Raw genomic sequence first — 21,531 nt, forward strand, 5'->3', positions numbered from 1 at the left:
GAACTCAGTTCAAATCTCAACTCTACCATTTAAAACTTTTATGAAATTAAGTTTTCATGAAGGTTAAATTCATTCATCCATCCATCCATCCATCCATCCATCCATCCCTCCAGCAAATTTTTTAAGAACATACTATATGTCAGATACTGTTTTAGAACTGAGATTGAAAAACTCTTTCTATATAGGAGAAGAGGAAAAAGAAGGAGGAGAAAGAAGTGGAGGAAATCAGAGGAGGAAGGATCAGAATGAGGGGAGAAGGTGGGAGAGGGAGAGAGGGATTGAGAGATTGAGAGAAATGATTCTGGCCCTATATAGGGCCAGATACTATTATAGACTTTGTGGACTATATGGTTTTCATTGCAACTACACTACTCTCTCTACCCAGCTTTTGTAATGTCTCTTGCACTCATTTAAAAAGTCCCTGGTTCCAACCTCTATTTAGGTCAGTATGTAAGGAAGAAATATCAAATGGATTAAAATTAATTTTCTAACTGTATTTTTCAGAATCTGTTTTTGAGCCCTCTATGAGTTGAAAAGCTATAGGACAAAAGTGTAAGCATGGGATCTCAGATTTTGTAATGGTCAGATTTTCAGACTGCGCTGGTTCTCCAATGACCACACAGTTCAGCCCCTTCCTTATCCTCCCCCTTCCTCCTCAGAGGAATATGGGGCATATGGACACACAGGAATAGTCGAAACTTTCTACCCAGCCACCATCCCACCAAACCATATGGACTAAAGAGGACACAAATGCCTTGATTAATCAATGAAATTATGAAACTGTTGATTTAAGAGTACTCCGTTTTCATTCATTCTAAAACTATTCATTTCTGTGTAGAGAAACAGTCTCTGAGAGCAGCTGATGATTACATTGGCTTTGTTGTTTGGAAATTAGAAAATTTTTAAAGTGGAATTAACTTAAATTTGAAAATAAATAACTGAATCCTTTTTGATTTTTATAAAAAATAGTATTTTCAGAACCCAATATACAATCATATGTTATTATAAACATTAATGGTACCAAACATATATGTAATGCCTACTACAATCTGGGCATGCTAAAACCTCCCAGTCACCCAGGCAAGTGGGTACTATTATTAGCATCATCACTCTACAGATGACACAACTGAAGAGGAAAGATTAGGACACTTGTCTGAGGTTACAAAGCAGGGAAGTCCTAGAGCTGTGATTTGAACCCAGATCTTCCGCTTGCAGAGTGATAGGTGCCCTTTGTGATTTCTTTTTCAGTTCTCATTAACAACACAATGAAACAGAGGTTGGATCCTTAGCAGGATGAGCATTTGAATACAGAAATGCTGAAACATAAATGTACAATATAAATGTTCGTCATTTTTGGCAACAACGAGTAGCAAGATTTTTTTCCCGGAGGTTTCCTTAATGCTGGTCACAAAAAAGACTAACTGAGGGGTGCCTGGGGTGGCTCAGTTGGTTAAGCATCTGTCTTCAGCTCAGGTCATGCTCCCAGGGTCCTGGCATCCTGTCTTGCATCTGGCTCTCTGCTCAGCAAGAAGTCTGCTTTTCCCTCTCCCTTTGCCCCTCCCCACCATCCATTCTCTCTGACCTTTGCTTTCTCTCAAATAAATAAAATCTTAAAAAACAAACAAACAACATCAACAAAAGCCTAACTGATATCTGAAATATACTCCATGGAAGCAAATTTTGAAGACTATGATTTGACCATTTGCATAATGGTCATATGATATGATCATATCATGGTCATATGATAATGAGCTCTATTATGGATGCTACTTGAAGATATGCCAAAAGCTTACCTGTCATTTCTTAGTTGAGTTTCTCCAGGAGAATCTTGGGTAAAACCAAATCTTTTCTCCTACTTGGTTCATATTGGAACTTTAAAAATTGTGAAAATCTTGGAGCACCGGGGTGGATCGGTTGGCTGGGCATCTGTCTTTGGCTCAGGTCATGATGCCAGGGTCCTGGGATTGAGCCCTCCATAGGGCTCCCTGATCAGCAGGAATCTGCTTGTCCCACTCCCTGCTCGTGCTCTCTCTCTCTCTCAGTCCCTTTCTCACTTTCTCGAATGAATGAATAAAATTTTTAAAATATAAATAAATAAAATAAAAATTGCAAAAATCTGAAAAGTGTGTCTAGATTCAGAAGATTCTCCAAATCTACTCTGTATTATGATTATTATTATCATTCTTTTTAAAAGTAAAATAATATAATTGAATAAATGAAGAATCATTCCAAAGTTCTCATCAGGCCTTTGAAAGCCTCCTGATCCTGCCTTGACTGGATTTTGACAGATTTTCTCTCACTATCCCTGGTCCCCTTCCTTCCACACCCCAGCCACACTGACCACTTGCTGTTCCTTCCTGCCCCAGGGCTCTGGCATCCTTCCCTCCACCCCACAGGGACTGCTGCTGACACACTCCCACACTTCTTTCAGGTCCCTGCTCAATTTTCACCTAATCAGAGCAGCCTTCTCTGACCACCCACCCCTAAGTCCCTCACTGTGTTTTTCTTGTGTTTCATAACTCTTATTATCATCTGACATTTATTGTGTGTTTATTTGTTTATTGTCTATTTTCACCACTAGAGAGTCAGCTTAATGAGAAAGGGGGCTGTTTCAGTTCATGGACACATCCCCATGCTAGAACAGTGCCTGGGACCTAATAAATATTTGCCTCATGAATGAATCAGTGATGAAACAAGAGAAAGGCAAATGCAGAACCTTCCCTTCAGACTTGCTGAGGCTTTGCGGAGAACTGTAATAGCGACCACTGGGTGGCCACAGCTGCCTTCACCATCCACAATGGGCCACACTCTTCCAAGGAGATCCTCTTCCAGAGTTTTGTGAACTTTGTGAGCTGTTGTTTTTCTGGGGGTTTGGGGGGTGCTTCAGGCCTTTGTTTTAGTTCTGATTTCCCAAGGGAAATAAGCCTTTAAAAGACCGAGACAGGCGTGCAGGGGTAGCTCAGTTGGTTAAGTGTTTGCCTTCCATTCAGGTCATGATCTGAGGGTCCTGGAATCCAGCTGCAAATCTGGCTCCCTGCTCCACAGGGAGCCTGCTCCTCCCTCTCCCTCTTCTTGCCATTCCTCCTGCTTGTGCTCATTCTCTCTCTCTCTGTCAAATGAATAAATAAAATCTTAAAAAATAAATAAATGAATAAAAGACCTAGGCAGACTACATTTACTGGCTGCTTTTCAATACACTCATTCATTCATTGACTTATCAAACATTTATTGAACATCTATTGGGTGCCAAGTGCTTAAGAGACAAAGATGAGTGCCCCTATGATCCCTGCCTCTGACAAGCTGGCCCAGCTCTACTGGAGGAGCAGGGGAAGAAGTCTCAAAGCTTCCCCATTAGCGCTCTGACACAGGGACAGGAAGTCTGGGAGATGGCAGGAGTGGCACCCAGTGCAGGTTGTAGGGAACAGTGTGAGAAGACAGGTTTCTGGATCAAGATGACAAATAAAGCTGTGAAGGAAACTGAGGCTTATCCAAGGGGAGATGGTAAAAAGTCTTTCCAGGAAGAAGAAGCAACACGCAAAAACTCCAGGAGCTGAGAGGACTTGGCCCATTTGAAACTGAAGTGGATGCTTCTTCCTGGAGAGTGAGGTACCAGGTGGGAGGAGAGATGAGATGAGACTGGAGAAAGAGAGCTCAACATCCCAAGGAAAAACCAAGATGATTTTATAACTCAAATTCCAGAAATGCATATCTCTAGACCTCTGGGTAGGTTTTCAAGGAACTATAACATTCCGGGACAGTAGAGTATCATTTTTTCTATGTAGTTCAAGAAACAAAATATACAAAACTTCTAACTGTAGTCATTCCTGCATTCTGCCTTCATCCTATTAAGTTTGGTTTGAACACCTGCTCTGTGCCATGTACTATGTTAGGTTCCAGTGGTATAAAATTAAAATAAATACTAGATGCCAGGGACACATAATTAAAATACTGTCTATGACAGTCAGTTTACACCTAGTAAAATAGAAATGCAATGAAGATATAAATACATGACAACCCAGCTTCATGGGCTTATGAGCTATACAGTCACACAGGGCTCCATACTCAGAAGGGCCCCACACTTGCTTTAATGCTATGCCATAGCTGTCTTGAAATTCTGAATAATGTTTGATCTCCACACACTTTAATTTTGCAGTGGGCCCTGCAAATTATGCAACTAACCTTATGGCTGAGATGGAATTGTGAAGTTCATCTAGAGCAAGGGTATGCAACCGATGGGCCATGGTTAAATACATCCTACCACCTATTTTTATATATTCTGTGACTGATGAGTAGTTTTTACATTTTAAGTAGGTGGAAAAAAGTCAAAAGACTAGTGTTTTGTGAGTGTGAAAGTGACATGAAATTCAAATTTTAGTGTCCATAAAAATATACTTTTGGCCCACAGCCATGTTTGTTTTCCATGTTGTCTGTGGCTGCTTTTGTGATACTATGGCATAATTGAGTAGTTGCAACAGAAACTATATGCCCTATTAAGCCTAAAATATTAACTATCTGAACCTTTACAGAAAAAGGGTGCTGACCCTTAATCTAGAGGATATTAAATTATTTTAATTATTAGACTCCTTATTTTTATTTACTTCCCATTTGCTATTAGAGATGCAACTTTATCTTCATTTGCTTTTTGGCTCTAACCAGCATTAAGTGTCAAGCTCACTGTTAAAATTCCCAGATCTAGGGCAGTGCCCAATACATCCTATGCACTCCAAAATACTTAATGGAAATTGGGTGTTATGGGATGATTGTTATGTTTATCTTCTGGTTTCCATTATATTTCATGTCCTCAGGGCAGTGACGGTTTGGGTGAAAACTTCATTCCCAAAGGGATCCTGCAGGCTGCTTGTGTATAGAATTTGCTCATGCTCCATAAATGTTTGTGACAATGAAGGAGGGCCCCGTAGTGGCTGTTTAGCTTAGTGTTGCTGTTGACTGCTGGACTCCTTTAGAAGTAGGTTTATCAGTGGGTATATTCTTCAAATATGTTTCAAAGCTTTGAGATGAAAGACTAAAGATAAAAAGCAATTTTTAATCCTAAGGTTCAAGACAATAACACATTGCAAAGTACATTGAATGTCTTCTTGCAACAAGTGGAAGAACCTAGTGCCTCAAGGATACTGGTGCATGCTAAAGAGCGGGACCTTGCAGCTTCCTGGCTTCTAAACTTCTATATTCAATTGTTATTTGACATCTCTGCTAGATGCTGAGTAGATAATTCAGACTGGACAAACCCTAACTAAACTTTCCGATTTTTCCTTCCAAAGCTGTTTCTCTCTGTCTTCCCTGTGCCAATAACACCATCCCGACAGTTACTAAAGGTGAAAACCAGGAAGCAATCTTAATTTTCATCTTAAATTTCATCACCAGTCCCTTTCATATCTAATTCACAACCAAGGTCTTTCATTCCACCTCCAAAATAGATCCAACATTTCTTCTCCCCATTTTGAATACTGACTCTATGAACCCTGCATCTCCATCGTCTCTCTTCTAGACCACTCCCAACACCTCTTGAGGGCTATTTATTGCTTTCACTACATTCCTCCCCACATGGCAAGCAGAATTATTTTTTTAATATGTAATATTTGGGTTATACAAAAATTGTGGAAAATAATATAATGGATAATTATGTATCTATCACTCAATTCTAGAACTGAACAATGAAAGTGAAGAGAAATTCCTGAATGTCCTGGTCATCAACCCTTTCTCTTTTGCTCTCAAAGGTAAACATTATTTTCACTTTAGTGAATGTCTTTTCCATGAATGCATTGATATTTTTGCTATATGTATTGCTAATGAAGATATAGAAAATTTTTGCATGTTTTTTACTGGATGTACTATATTGTGTTATTTGAATCAAGTAGTATATCTCTCAGATTTATTTTTGAGATTCACCTACTTGGGTCTAGTTTTTAAGTTTCACTTCTGTATAGTATTACACCATATGGTTGTTTAAACTTGTTTCACAAGTTTATTCATTTCTGTGTTGATCAACATCGAAATTGTTTTAAATTTTACTATATATTAAAAAATGTTGTAACTGACCTTTTTGGAAACCTTTCAGGGCACATGTGCAAGAGTTTCTCTAGGGTAGTGACTTTTAAAACATTTTTTAATGCAGTAAGACATATTTTTTACATTATAACCTTTGTCTTTCATATTTCTATGTATTTATGTGATTGAAATTGAAATTTCATAAAATGATACTTAACCTTGATTACTTTCTGATAATTTCTGATTATTTCCTATTCTTCACTATGCTATGTGATTACACTATGCTATGTGATTCTAGTTTATAAAAGTGTTACTCCTTATCTACAGCATTGGTTTTATGTTCTATTAATGGGTCAATACCCCCAATTTGAGAACCATTTTTCTATTTTATACATTAGAAACAGAATTGCTGGGTATATATGTCTTTAACTTTACAGGAGTTTCCAAATGACTCTACAAGTAATAATTTGTAATAATTTACACTTCTATTTATTCACTCATTCTTGGTATTGTTCAGTGTATCCTCTTTAAATCTTTTATTTATTTATCTGAGAGAGAGAGAGAGAGAGAGGGCATGTGAGCATGATTGGGGGGAGGGACAGATGGAAAGGGACAAACAGATTCTCCACTGAGCATGGAGCCTCCATGTGGGGCTGGATATCATGACCCTGAGATCCTGACCTGAGCTGAAGTCAGACACTTAACTAACTGAGCCACCAAGGCACACTAGTATTGTCCAACTCATTAATATTTGTCAGTTTGAGGGTTAAAGTGGTATCTTGTTTTAACACACATTCTCCAGATTAGTAGTAAGTTTGAACATATTTTATATTCCTATTTAAAACCCTTCAATGGCATCCAAAAACATTTGAATAAAATTTGATCTCCTTGCTATTTCCAATATTTCTTTATGATCTAAAAGTTCCCTTTGATCTCATCTTGTATCATTTTGCTCTTTCTATTCCTCAACTTCACCAAGATTGTATCTTTGACACTTGTCTCTGTTGCCTAGAATTATTTCTTCCAGATTTTTGCATCATAATGCTTTTTTTAAAATTCTGATTTAAGGTTAAATGTGACCTCTCCAGAAAGACTTTTCCCACCTTAAGGAAGACCTTTCCCACCTCCCCTGTCCATTATATTTTTCCCACTTAATGTCTAATATCAATTATCTTACGATCTGAGCTGAAATTTCCATTTTGACATTCAGATATCTATAATAAAGTGATATCAGTTGAGTGGTCTAAGGATCACCTATACTTGGAAGATGGTGGTCAGAGAAAGTAATGGTTGAGAGGGGTGATCTTAAAACATAGTGGTTTGTTAGGTGAAGAAAAATTCTGAAAAATGAGCATATTATATGTACAGTCAGCACAGACAAACATGGAAAAAGTGAAGAGTGACTTAGTATGGCTAGTGAATGAGCCCATGATGGACAGGGAGAGTAAGCTTCTGAGGAAAGGGAAATCTGAGAACAGACCATGGATTTCATCCTGTAGGGAAAAATGTCATTGTATGATATTTAATTTAATTTTTTGACTCCTAAAATTGTCTATTTTTTATTGCATCCTGTCAAATCTGTGGCCTAACTCAGAATTCCTAATAATTAGTATTCTTAATTCTTTCCTGTATTGTAACTAGAAGTTACCTAAAAAAAAAAAAAATGTGAGAATAGGGATTTTTGTCTCCTGTGTTCAATTTGTACATCCAGTACCTAGGATATTGCTTCATAGGCATTAAAATAGTTTTAGGATGTTAAATCTGATGTTTCTCCTTTTCATTCATGATTTCAGTAAGTATACAATGAAATTATTATATGTGGGACACATACTAGGAGTCAGTCCTTTGGCTAAATGGAAATTTCTTCTAGTAAAACATAATCGGATGAGTCCATATTAGATATTATGGGTACAGTATATACACGGGGCTATGGTTGTGAAAGCACAGAAGAGGCACATCTAAACTTTTGTGAGGAGAGGAAGGAAAGAGGAGGTAGTGTGCCAGGAGTTTTTCCTGGTAAGGGTGATGCCTTATCTGGTTGGTATTAAGCAATGATTAAGAGTTAACCCAGTGCAAAATATGAGGAAAAGGATATCCCAAGCTTAGAAAAGCCTGGTGAATAAGTGGATTCTAGAAATTGTTCAATATTATTGGGCTGCAAAATGTAAGTCACTAAATAAAGCTGAAAAAAAAGGAGCAAAATCTCTTTTATGGAAGGTCTTGCCAACCATGCTGAGGAGAGTATGAGCAATAAGAAGCCATTGAGTGGTTAAGCAGGGCATAGCATGATAAGACATATTTTAAAAGATCACTTCTGGTGATGTATGGATGATGAGTTCGAGGAGTCAAATATTAATGGAGGAGACTTTCAACTTTGGTTAAGGTGCAGAAATTTGTGTGAGAAAACCACGTTTACCCTGAAAATCAGAAAAAAGCCAGGCTGCAAAATCATAGTTATTTAAAAGTCCAGGAAAGAGCTAAGGATGCAAAGAAACTTAAATGAGCTGAATTCCAGAAAGAGGCAAACCTTTCCTAGAAAAGAAGGGACTCATGGTGGCTTTCAACCTTGGTGGAACAAGGAGCCATGGAAACACCATATGTAGGAGTAAAGAGAAACAGCCTGACATTTTAATAAACCCCTAATAGCTACACCTGGGCTGGATGAGGATTTGAATACTGAGGATCTCCAGTTGCAGAATGAATCTCTATCCATCCACCAACATTTTCCTCTGGGTGTTCATGGAGAGCAGATACATGGTAGACTGAAGGCTAAGGCAGGGCAGAAGAACTGTATAAAATGCTTCTGAGGCACAAAATTCATTCCTCATATGCAAAATTTATGGAAGACAAGGGGTAGAACTGTGAGATTCATCCAGAACACACAGAGCTTTCACTTACTGCAAACCAGAGACTTGCACAAAACTATAGCTAGAACAGGGGAGCTGAGGGAAATATTTTTGCTGTGCAACAGGTTTTCCTTGAAGGTGCTGTAGAAGCCCACTGAAGACTGAGGGAAGGGAATCAGGGGAGAGGGGATATGCTGAGGCACCAAAACCCAGAGCAGAAGCCCAGAATGCAAAGATAACTCCTAAGTGACTTAGAAAGCTGGAGACTGAGGTATAAAATAGAGAGAGACCTTCCTGGTTTAGAAATCTGAAGGCTGGTCTAGTGAGTTTAATGCATCCTTCTGGGTCTTGCCATACTCAGATCCTAAGTCACTTTGAAAAAAATGTCCTGATTGTGACCTCAGATCATCTCAAAGCCAGTGGTAAATTGCCTAACAAGATCTGTAACAAAACCCAATTTAGATGGACTCAACCTCATCTCTGTCCCTCCTGGACCCATACTCACATAGATAAACAGGCTTATGTTAGAGGAAGAGTATACACTTTTCTGGGGTAAATATTTTTTTTTTTTAAAGAATCTTTTTTTTTTTTAAGATTTTATTTATTAATTTGACAGAGAGAAATCACAAGTAGATGGAGAGGCAGCCAGAGAGAGAGAGAGAGGGAAGCAGGCTCTTTGCCGAGCAGAGAGCCCGATGCGGGACTCGATCCCAGGACTCTGAGATCATGACCTGAGCCGAAGGCAGCGGCTTAACCCACTGAGCCACCCAGGCGCCCTGGGGTAAATATTTTTGACCCCAACTCCTATTGTCACAATTTGTGCCATACAATAAAAAGGCTATACAAAATACAAAGAAACATGGAAATATAATCAAAGGAAGAATAGTCATAGAATTATACACAAATGAGGAGGACCTGGATTTATTGTCATAAAGTTTCTTTAAATGAGCTATGATAAATATATTTACAGATCTAGAGGAAAAAGTGAACATCGTGCATGTGTATGTAGGGAACTTAGTGGAAATTATTTTAAAAAGGGAAATACTAGAAATAGCATACCAGAATTGAATAATTTATTCACTGACCTTAATAATAGACTAAGTTCAGTAGAATAAAAGGAGTAGTAAACTTGACAGACGAATAGAAGTTATCCAGACTGAAACATGAAATGAAAAATGATTGAAAAAATGGATCATGGTATCTAGAATAGGTGGGATAATAACAAATGACATAAAATAGGTGTGATTAAAGTGCCAGAAGAGGAAAGTGAGATGGTAAAGGAAAATGGCTGGAGATACAACTTAGGAATTTTCCAAAACTGATTAAAGATATCAACCCACATATCCAAGAAGACCTTTGAACCCCAAACAGAACAAAAACAAAAACCATACCTAGGCATATCATAGTCAAACTGTTGAAAACCTAAGGTAAAGACAAATATATTTTACATATTGTTTTAGGTTTTAGTTAGAGGGATATATACAATTTTCAAAGTTCATCAAACTAAATACTTAAATTTGTTGCTTGTTATTATATTTTGTTATGTGTACATTATACCTCAGTAAAATAATAAAAAAAGTAAAACACCTGAGTGGAGTCAATCAGGCAGGCCCCCAGAGAGACTGCTGCAATAATTCAGGCAAAAGCAAATGAGTTCATGAACCAAGGCAGTAGATATCAAGAGGCAGAAGATGGAAGTAGAAATTCCTTTTGAAGAGGATCTCTCTAGAGTCTGGGACTTCAAGGCATTTGGGGACATGTGATGGAAAACTTATGTCTGAGTCTGCTAGGTTCTACTCTGGCTCCTTTTGGGAGATTTAGATGATTGTGCGTAAGTGAGGTATTGCTGGATTCTTCCTAATGTCCATTGAGGTGATGTATAGATTCAACAATCTGTACTTTAGTCTTTCCTTCAGTGCATGCTTAAGGTACAGCCTTAAGCTCTGAGTCCCAATTTCTTTATATGTAAAATGAGGATAACAATGGTGTGCATGTAATAATATTGTTATAATAATTAAACAAGATAATGGAGTAAAGCATTTAGTGTAATAATTTTTTTTTATTTAAGAAAGTTATTTACCTGTGTTATACTTGCATTCTCCTTGGTGTTTCTGTAATGTTTGTACATTCTTTTATTGCAGTACATGTTAGCATTTTGAACTGCATTTTGTAAAAATGTCTATGCTTTCTCTGAGGGCTCAGATTTCTCCTATTATATGTATGCATCTTTAGAACTTACTGTTTACTGAGTTAGTGTTCTGGGTACAAATTTTGTTGGTTGTAGGCCTGACTAAAGGGAATGCCCTTGATTGGATGGAAAGGCCACAGATTGGAATCCAATCATCTCCTTGCCCAAGTGCTCCTCTCTTCCCAGCCATCATCCATGTGAAGTCAAGGTCACTTTCCTGAGCAGATTTGAGATAAGTGGAGTCTTTCCTCCTTGCAGGTCTCTAAGCCAGGGGCACCACCACATGCTAGCCCATCAGTTGGCATACTATGTGCCTAAGGGTAAATGGAGGTTATTATATGACTTGAGACAGATTAACTCATCACCCAGAGTGAGGAAACAATAGGACCACTCAGGTTCCTTGTTATCTTTAGAGCAATTGAAATAAATATATTAAAATAAATACAGTGACGGCCTGGGTAAGTGTTCTAAGGAATAGCGATTTAATAGGACTGATACTTCTGAAGTTTTCTTGCTAGTATGGTTGATAGCAGTCCAGTTCATTCACATGATTGGCAATAGGCTGCTTGAAGTGAGAATCCTGTCTGGTATAAGCTGTTTGTGAGTGATGATTGGTATCTTGATGTGCATGTAGGCCACATGGGTCTCTTAACCAGCTGAGCTCTCGAAGCCCATCAGTGGATGGATCCCAGAAGGGAGTTTCACACCAAGCAAAGAGCAATTTGAATAGGGCAGCTGGTATTGGTAATAATAACATAGGATTTAGAAAATGGTAGAGTGGAGGGATGAAGATGTTGAATGTGATGTGAGTCTGGCAAGTACAAAGAAAAAAATACTTCTGAAAAACTTCAGAGTGCTCCTCTTCGTTGTATCCTGAGTTCTCTGACAATAACATTGACCATGTAAGATTGGAATGAAGAGTAAATAACCCATAAAATGCTTATATGGGGAAGAAGGTAAAGGCTTCTCTGTAGAATGTCTGTGCTTTTGGCAAAGTGTTGTTAACATAATACAGAGAAATCCTTACCTTCCTTTCCAGTTGAGGATTTTACATGTTACCCCCTTTAATCTTTAGATCAATCTTACATGGCTAGTGACTTTATTCTCAGGGTATAGAAAGAGAAACTGAGGCACAGAGCATTTACATAGGTTGCCCAAGTTTACACAAGCACATCCTCAAGAGATGAGATTTGAGTGCAGTTCTGTATGAATCCAAAACTACTCTGCTTGGCCACTCTGTGCTACCTTCTGCTCCTCTGCTTCTTCACACCCAACAATTGAGCTGTAACTTACCCTCCATTCTTGACAGACCCTGTGCTTTCTTTTTCTCCCCATGTCTCAGTGCCTGCTTTCTGGTCGATGACTCACCTGAAGTGGAACTAAGGTCTTTTTTAGTACTACTCTATTGCTTGCTTGCCGTATACCCATGACTCCCCATGATCTTTGGGGAGGAAATTCAGTGTTTAACCTTTTTAGCTCTTTACATCTTACCTCTAGTTGCATTTTCAGTGTTCTTTCCCAATGGACTTCTCATAATCTGTACTACATCAACCACATGAAAGTGCCCAAATACCCCCATGTTTTTACTGGCCTATGTCCATGGTGTCTAGCTAATTCCCAGAGGGTGTTTCAAAACCTCTTTTAGGGAGCCCTGACTGACAACCTCAGGCTAAGTTTGTGTTATTTCTTTATGTTCCTGTAATACCACATCCTTCATTCTGTCAAAGAATGTTTTACTCTCTATTGAAATTTTCCATTTATTCATCTAGCTTTCTGATTAGATTGAGAACATATTGAAGGCAGGAACTATGACCAGTTTATTTTGTTGTTCACAGTGCTTAGCATGGGATCTGGCCCATAATAGGCCCATAGTAAATTAATGAAAAGAATAATGAAAGAATGAAAAACATAATTTGACTTTAATTTATTCACTCCTTTAACTAAATTTGTAGAGTACCAATGATATTCCAGTCTTATACTAGACACTGAGGATGCTAAACAAAGCATATAGTCACTGCTCTTAAGCCTGTCATACCCTAAGCAGAGACACAGATGTTTAAGCAAATAATTGTAGCAGTGTGCTATAGGATAATTTAGATGGATATATATTACTATGGAAGCTCAGAGAAAAATGCCTACAAAATCAAGTGAAACTTTGGCTTTGGTAGTAGAGAGTACATTCTATTCCAAAGTGCTGAGAACCCTCCCCCCACCTTTTTTTTTTTTTTTTTGCACTTGGACTTCAATAAGTTATCACACAATAGTTGACAGCATTGAGTCAATCTGTTTGAGTGCAAATCTTGTTTGAGTGCAAACCTTGGCCAGATCTTTGACTGTCCCTATGCTTCAGTTTCTTCATTTGTAAAGTATGGGTAATGACTATATTTATCTACCTCTTATAAGGGATTATTGTGAGGGAAGATGTAGTATTATGTTAGAATGACATCTTACACTCAAAACTTACTAGCTTATCGGTATTTTGATTATAGTTATTGTGCTCCTCAGGAAACTAGCCATCTCTACAACTCTGGGATAGACATGTTCAAAGATACTAACATACAGACTGGCAGCAACTATGCACAGCCTTATGGTTTAGGGATTTGTGATTGCAATACCAGAAGTGGGAAAGAGATAGAGACTTTTCTTTGAGAAGAGAGTGTCCATTTTAATAAGCTAACAAGTTAGAAAGTAAACTACAAAGATACCCTAGAATTTGTCACTGCAAGTACTGGAGAGACTCCCTGATTTCTAGGAGCTGGAGTGAAAGAAATATTTATTCTCTTCAACCCAAGAGCAAAACTGTGATGCTACAATTCAGCTTTCTCAGGTAGATGAGAAAAACAGACTCAAAGCTTTCCAATGCCTTGAATGTTTAGTGAAAGATGTGAGTCTGATGGAGTCCCCTGGTCCCAGTTTGTAGCCTCATTATGCTTTCTCCTGGAATTTTCCGAATTCCTCTTATGCTCGTGGAGAAGGGTGAGTACAGTTCTGACTCCTCATAGCCAACTTTGCCACATGTTCCCTTCTGGGAATTTTCACCAGCCCCTGAATAAATGGTACAACTCTTCAGTTAAAATTTCACAACCACTCATGTCATCCCCCCACCACTTTCAAGTCTTAAAATTTGCAGTTTTCTGCTCTTTAATCAGTTCCCAAACTTAGAATTACTATATTCTTTGTTTTATATTTGCTGAGTTTGCACATGTATTTCATTCCAGGGATGGAGCAATCTGACATAACTAACCTATCTTGCCTAGAGAGGGAAGACTCTTGGTAGCAATCTCCCTCGGGCTATCCTAGTGTTTTTAGTTTATTCTTGATTTAGAATCTGTCACTGTGCCTGTTGACCCATTATTCTCAGAAAGAAATCTGATATTCTCAAGCAGCCCCAAACACCTTCACTGGCAGCCTCCCCATTTCTCTTTCCCTGTTCTCACCCGACAGCCTCCAAGGACTAACTCTACACATTTCCCCTACATTTCTTGGCCTAGCACTTGCTCTACTCCTCTATCCTGACCTCCTCCTGTCCCCCTTCTGGTGACCTCAGGCTGTAAAATGCTGTAGTATCTCTGGCTTGGGTTCCTTATCTGGCCTTAAATTCTTTCCTTCGTCCCTCCACTGAGGAAGAAGGAATGTTCATTTATAATATTTTACTTCTCTTTTTCCTCCAGGCTCCTTTAGATGACATTTTGGCTCATGCTGCCATAAAATTGAAATGTTCTTTTCTCACTTGCCCTAGGAGATGTGGCATTTCCCCAGAAGTGGTTGGGATGTGATCCTTAGGTTTTTGTAGAGGATGAGAAATAGTTTCACCAAAGCTGGTGACGGGCTGTATATCAAAACACAGAGAAGTGGGAGGCACTAGCTGCTTTGAAGACAGCATCCTCCTTCCAAAATGGAATTTCTGGCACAATCTTCAAGTTCTTGAGTTTCCTTTTCTCCTTTATTCCCAGGACTGTAGAAGAGAGTGATTTCATATTATTTGGGCTTCTTACCACCACTTTATTGTCCTGCCATGCTTTGTAACATGCTGTAAGTGAAACCTGAAAATCACACAAGGCTTCCAGGTTCAGGAAATGTGTGTAATGACTATTCTAATTCCTCTGAACAAGATATAAAATTATGTTAATAATAGTATCTTCCGGGCGCCTGGGTAGCTCAGTGGGTTAAGCCTCTGCCTTCGATTCAGGTCATGATCTCAGGGTCCTGGGATCGAGTCCTGCATCAGGATCTCTGCTTGGCAGGGAGCCTGCTTCCTCCTCTCTCTCTGCCTGCCTCTCTGCTTACTTGTGATCTCTCTGTCAAATAAATAAATGAAATCTTAAAAAAAATAATAATAGTATCTTCCGCTGTGTGTACTTTCATATGTTTGCAGAGCACTTTCACACACATTTTGATCTGACTTCAAAACCTGGATTATCTATTTACTGTCCAGGTGCTTACCTGTGACTGAGTGGCTACAATATAGTCAGGCGAGGAGCCCCTCCCACCTGTTAAATTAAAAAATTGAAACCAACAGAAGTAGGGAACTTGGGTATGTAATTTTTTTCTGAAATTCAGAGATACTAGTACCTGCTGGAAAAATTGTTATGGGAATTAGAAGTTAGATCATAGAAATTGCTTTGCACATAGCTGGCACTGAATAGATGGTAGTATTATTGTTATAAGAAGACTTTCACATGTGTTCTCATTTGATTCTCACAACCACACCTTGAAGATTACTGTTTGTGTTTTGGCAGAAGCTTGGGGTCTGAGAGACATCAATAGTGACCTCAAATTTTGCATCCAGGAGACATTGAAGTTAGGACTCAAATTTTGCTCTTCCCATCATACCTTACAGCCTCCTATAAGATTTAATTTTTACTTTGTTTATTTAGCTTATAGATATTTATTAAATACCAGCTGTGTGCTGAGTACTGGACTAAGCACTGGGGATACAGACCTAAGTAGACCCAGAAACTCTTTTGTGCTCTCTTCAGAATGCTCCAGGCCCACTTCTGATGACTTTGAGGAAATATGTGTATTTGCAATATTTTGAAACCTGAATTTTAGTAAGATGTATAGCTTACACATTTCTCCCTTTTATAATAACATAAGCCAAGTACTTTATAAGGTACTAAAAATATTTTATGAACAGTTTATGAACCCAAATATAAATGTGATCATTCATTCTATGGTGGAGTTCACATATAGGTTGCAAGGAATTAAGAGACTGCTGACAGATAGTCTGAATGTTGGGAAGTGGATCTATGCAAAATGTATAGATAAATATATATAAGTGTCTATAAATAGATACATATAGAAATATTGCAGAGTTAGCTTTGTAAGTTATCAATTTTTTCTGAATAATTTGTTTACTTTGTGGACAAATAAATTTTATTCTTACAAACAGCATTTTCTCAACAGGATTCTACTGAAGCAACCTTTGGTTCCTTGCAGTGATGAGGAGCCTAGTGATGTTGACTTGGAAAACTGGAGTGCCTACTGTCATCACTTGTCACAAAGACCTTGGTGTAGGAGATGCCTCTTGTGGGCGGGTGGGGGTGAGGGGTACTCATAGGGAAAGAGTTTTTTTGTAAGGGAGTCATCCAGTTGTTCAAACAGCTGTTTTAGCAAGGTTGTTTGGACAATTTTACATAGTAATATTTTGTGATAAAAATTTGGTATGTGAAATGCCTATTGTTTCTCAAACTTCTTTTATTTGGAAACAGAACATGAATTCAGGGGGCTTTAATTGAAAATACAAAATATATCCTTTTGAGACGTTTAATTGAAAATACAAGATATATCCTTTTGAGACGTTATAACAAAACATAAATGGCTTTTCCTCCATCCCAGACATTAATTTGAAGCAAAGCGTTCTGCTGGAGAAGAAACCCATAAGGGCTTCTTTAAATGGGATACCCTTTGATTGCGATCCAAAGAAGAGCTGATAGTGAGAGATTAAAACATTTTCAGGGTAATTTATAGCTTCCTGCATTTTTTAAGGTTACTTTATTTTATGCCTTAATGGTCAGGGATAATTTATATATGCCATGGCAAAAAGAAGCATGACCAGAGGCTTTCTCTGCTGCTCAGACTCTTGGTTGATTTAAGAGAGGAGATGCTATCTTGTGCTGTACCAAATGGAGCCAAGACCTATAGACTTCATACAGCAGCCAAGTGTGTCCATATATGTTGACAAGTCTTACAGGCAATATATATTTCTGAGTTCTTGATCAAGATAATAATGATATGAATACTAATGGCAACAACAACAATAGGATTCAAAGAGGAGAAGAAGAGGAGGAGGAGGAAGTGGAATTGCTGCTGCACCAGAAGTACTAGGATTTACATCAGCAATTAATCATACTAAGTCATCTGTAATGCTAGTGTATACATTAACTAGGTTAAACTCAGTAAATGTGTTTTGAGTGTGCTGCATGTGCCAACCACTGTGCTAGCTAAGGACAAGTTAGAAATATGTATCAAATTCAGCCCTGAATGGTCTAGTTGGGAGATTCTCCTGTGAAAATTGTTACCACCACCCAAACCAGACCAACAAAAAGCAACATTAAATGCAGTATGGAGGCACAAAGAAAAATTCTATAGGAACAAAACCTAGAGATTAGGTTAGATTTAGAGATTGGGAAAGAAACATGGAAGAAGAGAGATATGGGGGGAAAAGAAGGATTTTGTTGCAAGCGTGAATTTTGGTGAATGAATGTGGACAAGGGATAGTCATTCTAGAAAAACATGCCATGACGAGAAGTGTGGAGATAGGACTATATAGACTCTGTCTGCAGAATTAGGAGCAGTCGGAGGAGCTGTAATGAAGGATGCTTGGTGGGGAGTGTGGCATGGGAAGGCTGGATCATGATTACAAGAATGTTTGTTCTGAGGCACGTGGGTGGCTCAGTTGGATGTGTCTGCCTTCCATCAAGTCATGATCTTGGAGTCCTGGGTCAAGACCTGCTCAATAATTAACCGGGAGTCTGCTTGACCCTAACCCTGTCCCTCTGTGCTCTCTCTCTCTCAGATAAATAAAATTATTTGAAGATAAAGAAAATCTTCAAAAAAAGTGTTTGTTTTTAGAAAGCCAGATTTACCCTAGTGCCAATTTAGAATATGCCGCATACTAAATAAAAGCTGATGTACATCAACACTGCTTTATGTACATAAACACTACCTCCTATTCTGTTCCATCTCTTCAAGCTGCCGTTCCATGGTGCATTTTGGCTTAAGGTAACCAGAGTAGATTAGGAAAACTGAAGAGACTTCTAGTCCAAAAGAAAGATTCTCTACTGGTGAAGGTGTCAAGCAACATGTCAGGCTAGAGAGGGTGCCTGGCTTTTCTTCAGTCCTGTTCCAGAACATCTATCCTTGGGCTGAGCTAGTCCTTTCCCTTCCTATATCCTCCAGAGAGTTCTCATTTTGTTTCTGGACTTAATGCCTCCTTTGTACAACAGAAAAAGAAATCATGGGCATTAGGGATTGATTGTACATGATTCTGAGAGGTGCTGAGGGAAAAAGCTGTAGATGGAAACCCTGACTGTGTGTTTTGCTGACTAGCTGCAGAGGAAGCCTGGAAGGATACTGTGTTATAACTGTAAATTGGTCATTGTGCTGGAGTACCCATTAGCATGATTGGACTTAGAGTCATTGTCCTGGACTTCTGTCCTGGCTCAAGTAAGATCTAGCTTGGACCCATTACTTAACCTGTTTGAACTCTAGTTTAAGCATTCGTAAAGTGATCTAGTTCTTCTTGATTGCCAAGTTTTCTTCTAGCTCTCATTTTTATTGTTGTTCTACAGAAACATTTTGGTTATAGTTTTCAAAACATTAAGAAAATGAAAATGGGTGAAACTTTGCATTTCTTCTTAACTTTCCAATGAAGTGTGCGTTCAATTGATATCATTTGAATTTGATATGAAATGTCAGACATATCAAACCATTCCTTCCCTGCAAGTGCAATTCTAAAGTCTTTAAGTCTACCAAGGAGAAAAAAAATGTCAAATATTTTTGTAAACAGTTGATAGGAATGCTAGGTTTATTTAAGTTTTGGAAATCTGTGCAGAGGAAGTAGTATCCTGTAGTTATTAAATCAAACAGTGATATTAGGAATTCTTTACCCAAATCGGGTATTTACAGTAAATTTTGTGGTGGAATGTTGGCTAGTTTCTGTATGGTTGTGAGGTTATTTTGCTCCATCTTGAGAAGAGTAGGGCATTAAAAAAGAGTGCCATGAACATTTTACCCCAAAGCCTAGATGCTTTTTATTTTAGAAAGGAAAAGGTAAAAATTTTGGAATCTAATAGTATTATGTAGTGTAATATAATATACAAAGGAATGCCTACATGTTTAATGCCCCACAAATGGAACTTCAGAAAAACCACAGTAGCTCTTAAATGGTGCATTGCAAGAATAAAAACATGATCCAATCCTGAAAGCATTCCTGCTGGGTGGCTGGGCCTTACTTTCCTCAGGAGTAAACCAGATCTTGTACAACCTTTTATAGAGTGAGGCCTAGATTATTCCATTATGCTTAGGAAAATATGGAGAAGGAGCTAAGTGTTTCAGCAAATTTTTAAGCTAATTGAATCAATAAGGTAGAAGCCAAGAGAAGGAGAAGTTCTAATTCCCTCTCTGGGCTTTTGTTTTGGGTGATGATATTGGAGGCAAATGCGTAACACATGAGTTATATATGTCTGTTGGCTTGTCTGTCTTTTTGACTAAGCTGAGTTCCTTGAAGAAGGTACATTGACTTATGTGCATTTCTGTCTGTAGTGACCAGGGGATGTTTGGGACATAGCAGGCCACTAGCACTTATTTATAGAGTTGAACAGAAATAAACAAAACAAAACAGAAAACCAAAACCTATCTCTTTAGAGTATAGAAAAATACTATCACTAGTAAATAAATGAGAAGAAAAATAAACAAAAAATGTTCAAGATTAAATAATAGGAAGTTTTAGTTTTGTGGAGTTAGGATTCTTAAGTGTTTGTTAGCTTTCATAATGTTCTTTTAAAAACAAATCCAGCTTACTAAGCCCTTGTTTCTGTTTCGGGGTGATTTTTGTGAAATTGGAGTCTTTGCATTTCAATAAAAATAGTAGTAAATCTTGGAAATTAAATATATATTTCACAAAGGTTTTTCTTTGAGGAACTGTGTAGTAGATGGTATTGTCTCCTGGTATCAGATGCTGGAACTTGGCCCATGACACAAACACAACTTTCTACTACCCTTTTCCTTACTGTTATGAAGTCAGAATTTTCATACTGGCTTCCTGGTCATCCATCTTAGGGACAAACATTTTGATGCGGTATAGGGAGAGACTCCTAGAGCTCTGGAAAGCATTACGTTTGGCATTTTGGAGTGGTGTGTGGATTCATAGATCAGATTATATATATTTGTGTGTGTGTGTGTGTGTCCTTGCCTATTTGAGTTCCTAAACCCCTAAATACTCAAAGTGAAAACAAAACAAAACAAAACAAAACAGAAAAAGGTGTTTATTCTCCTTTTCCTGATACTGGTTTGCAACATCAAAGCAAAGTCCCAGAGACTGGTAAAATATTTAGCAATTAATTTTCTGTCTCTGCTTTTAAGCATGCTGCTGGTTTATAACTACTGCCTTGAAAAAGCGTGTGTGGTTTAAACACAGATTTTACACTTTAAATTGAGGCCATAATCTCAGTTTTAGAATGGGGAATTCCTAAGATAACTTTGTTTTGTAAAAAATGAGGTCACTCAAATGGTAGACAATTAATCCCAAGTACTTTAATTGTCATCTAAAAACATGAAGAATAAAGTGTGCCATTTCCTTTTTTATCTTTTTCCCTTGCTTTGTTTTGGAGAAAATAATTTCCTTATCAATTCTGCAGACATAGTGCTAGCTTATATCTTAAGAGTGGATACTATCAGTTTTAGTACATTCACTGAAGTTAAACTGTCTACAGTAAGAGAGGGGAACTTCCCTGGCATCAAACCCAAACAGAAACTTAGTAAAATTTATAACAAATCTACTTGATTATTGCATTATGTAAATGGTCTTGATCCTACAAATTGCTATTAATGTGGTGTCCTTTTTGTATTTTGATACCACAAGCATTGAATGTGACATAAAATTGGATGAAAAATGAGATTCATTCATTTAAGTGTGTTATTTATTTTCTCCTCTTAGTTATGCTAGAGATTACAGCTAAGGAAATTTCTGTAACTGTGATATTCTTTAGGTGCAATGCAAATATGTTTCCTTTTAGAGATTGCATGGAAAGACATCATATTAAGTATTTGCTTGTAAAATTAGTCAGGAAAACTTTGAAATTATTATTTAAATATGGATAAAACTGCTCTGCAGAGCTTATAATTGGAAATGTCTCTGATTCAAAACAAAACAACAAAATGAAGCAATTTTGAGTCACTCAATACATTTTTTAAAAATTTCATTCAGCAGTTAGGTACTGACTAAGCATGGACTATGCTCTGAGATACTGACCCTACAGTCTATTCTTA

The 21,531-nt window shown here is 37.9% G+C and overlaps 1 long non-coding RNA gene across 1 annotated transcript in view; it reads left to right on the forward strand.

Moving 5' to 3' along the window:
- LOC309870789 overlaps positions 1-21,531 on the forward strand; it is a 283,974-nt gene that overhangs the window by 5,507 nt on the left and 256,936 nt on the right. Inside the window, exon 2 of the long non-coding RNA XR_014314813.1 lies at positions 5,664-5,735. This is a non-coding gene — a long non-coding RNA (uncharacterized lncRNA). The remainder of the gene's footprint in view (positions 1-5,663; positions 5,736-21,531) is intronic.

The sequence above is a fragment of the Mustela nivalis genome, assembly GCF_964662115.1.
Source record: "Mustela nivalis genome assembly, chromosome: 8".
NCBI lineage: Eukaryota > Metazoa > Chordata > Mammalia > Carnivora > Mustelidae > Mustela > Mustela nivalis.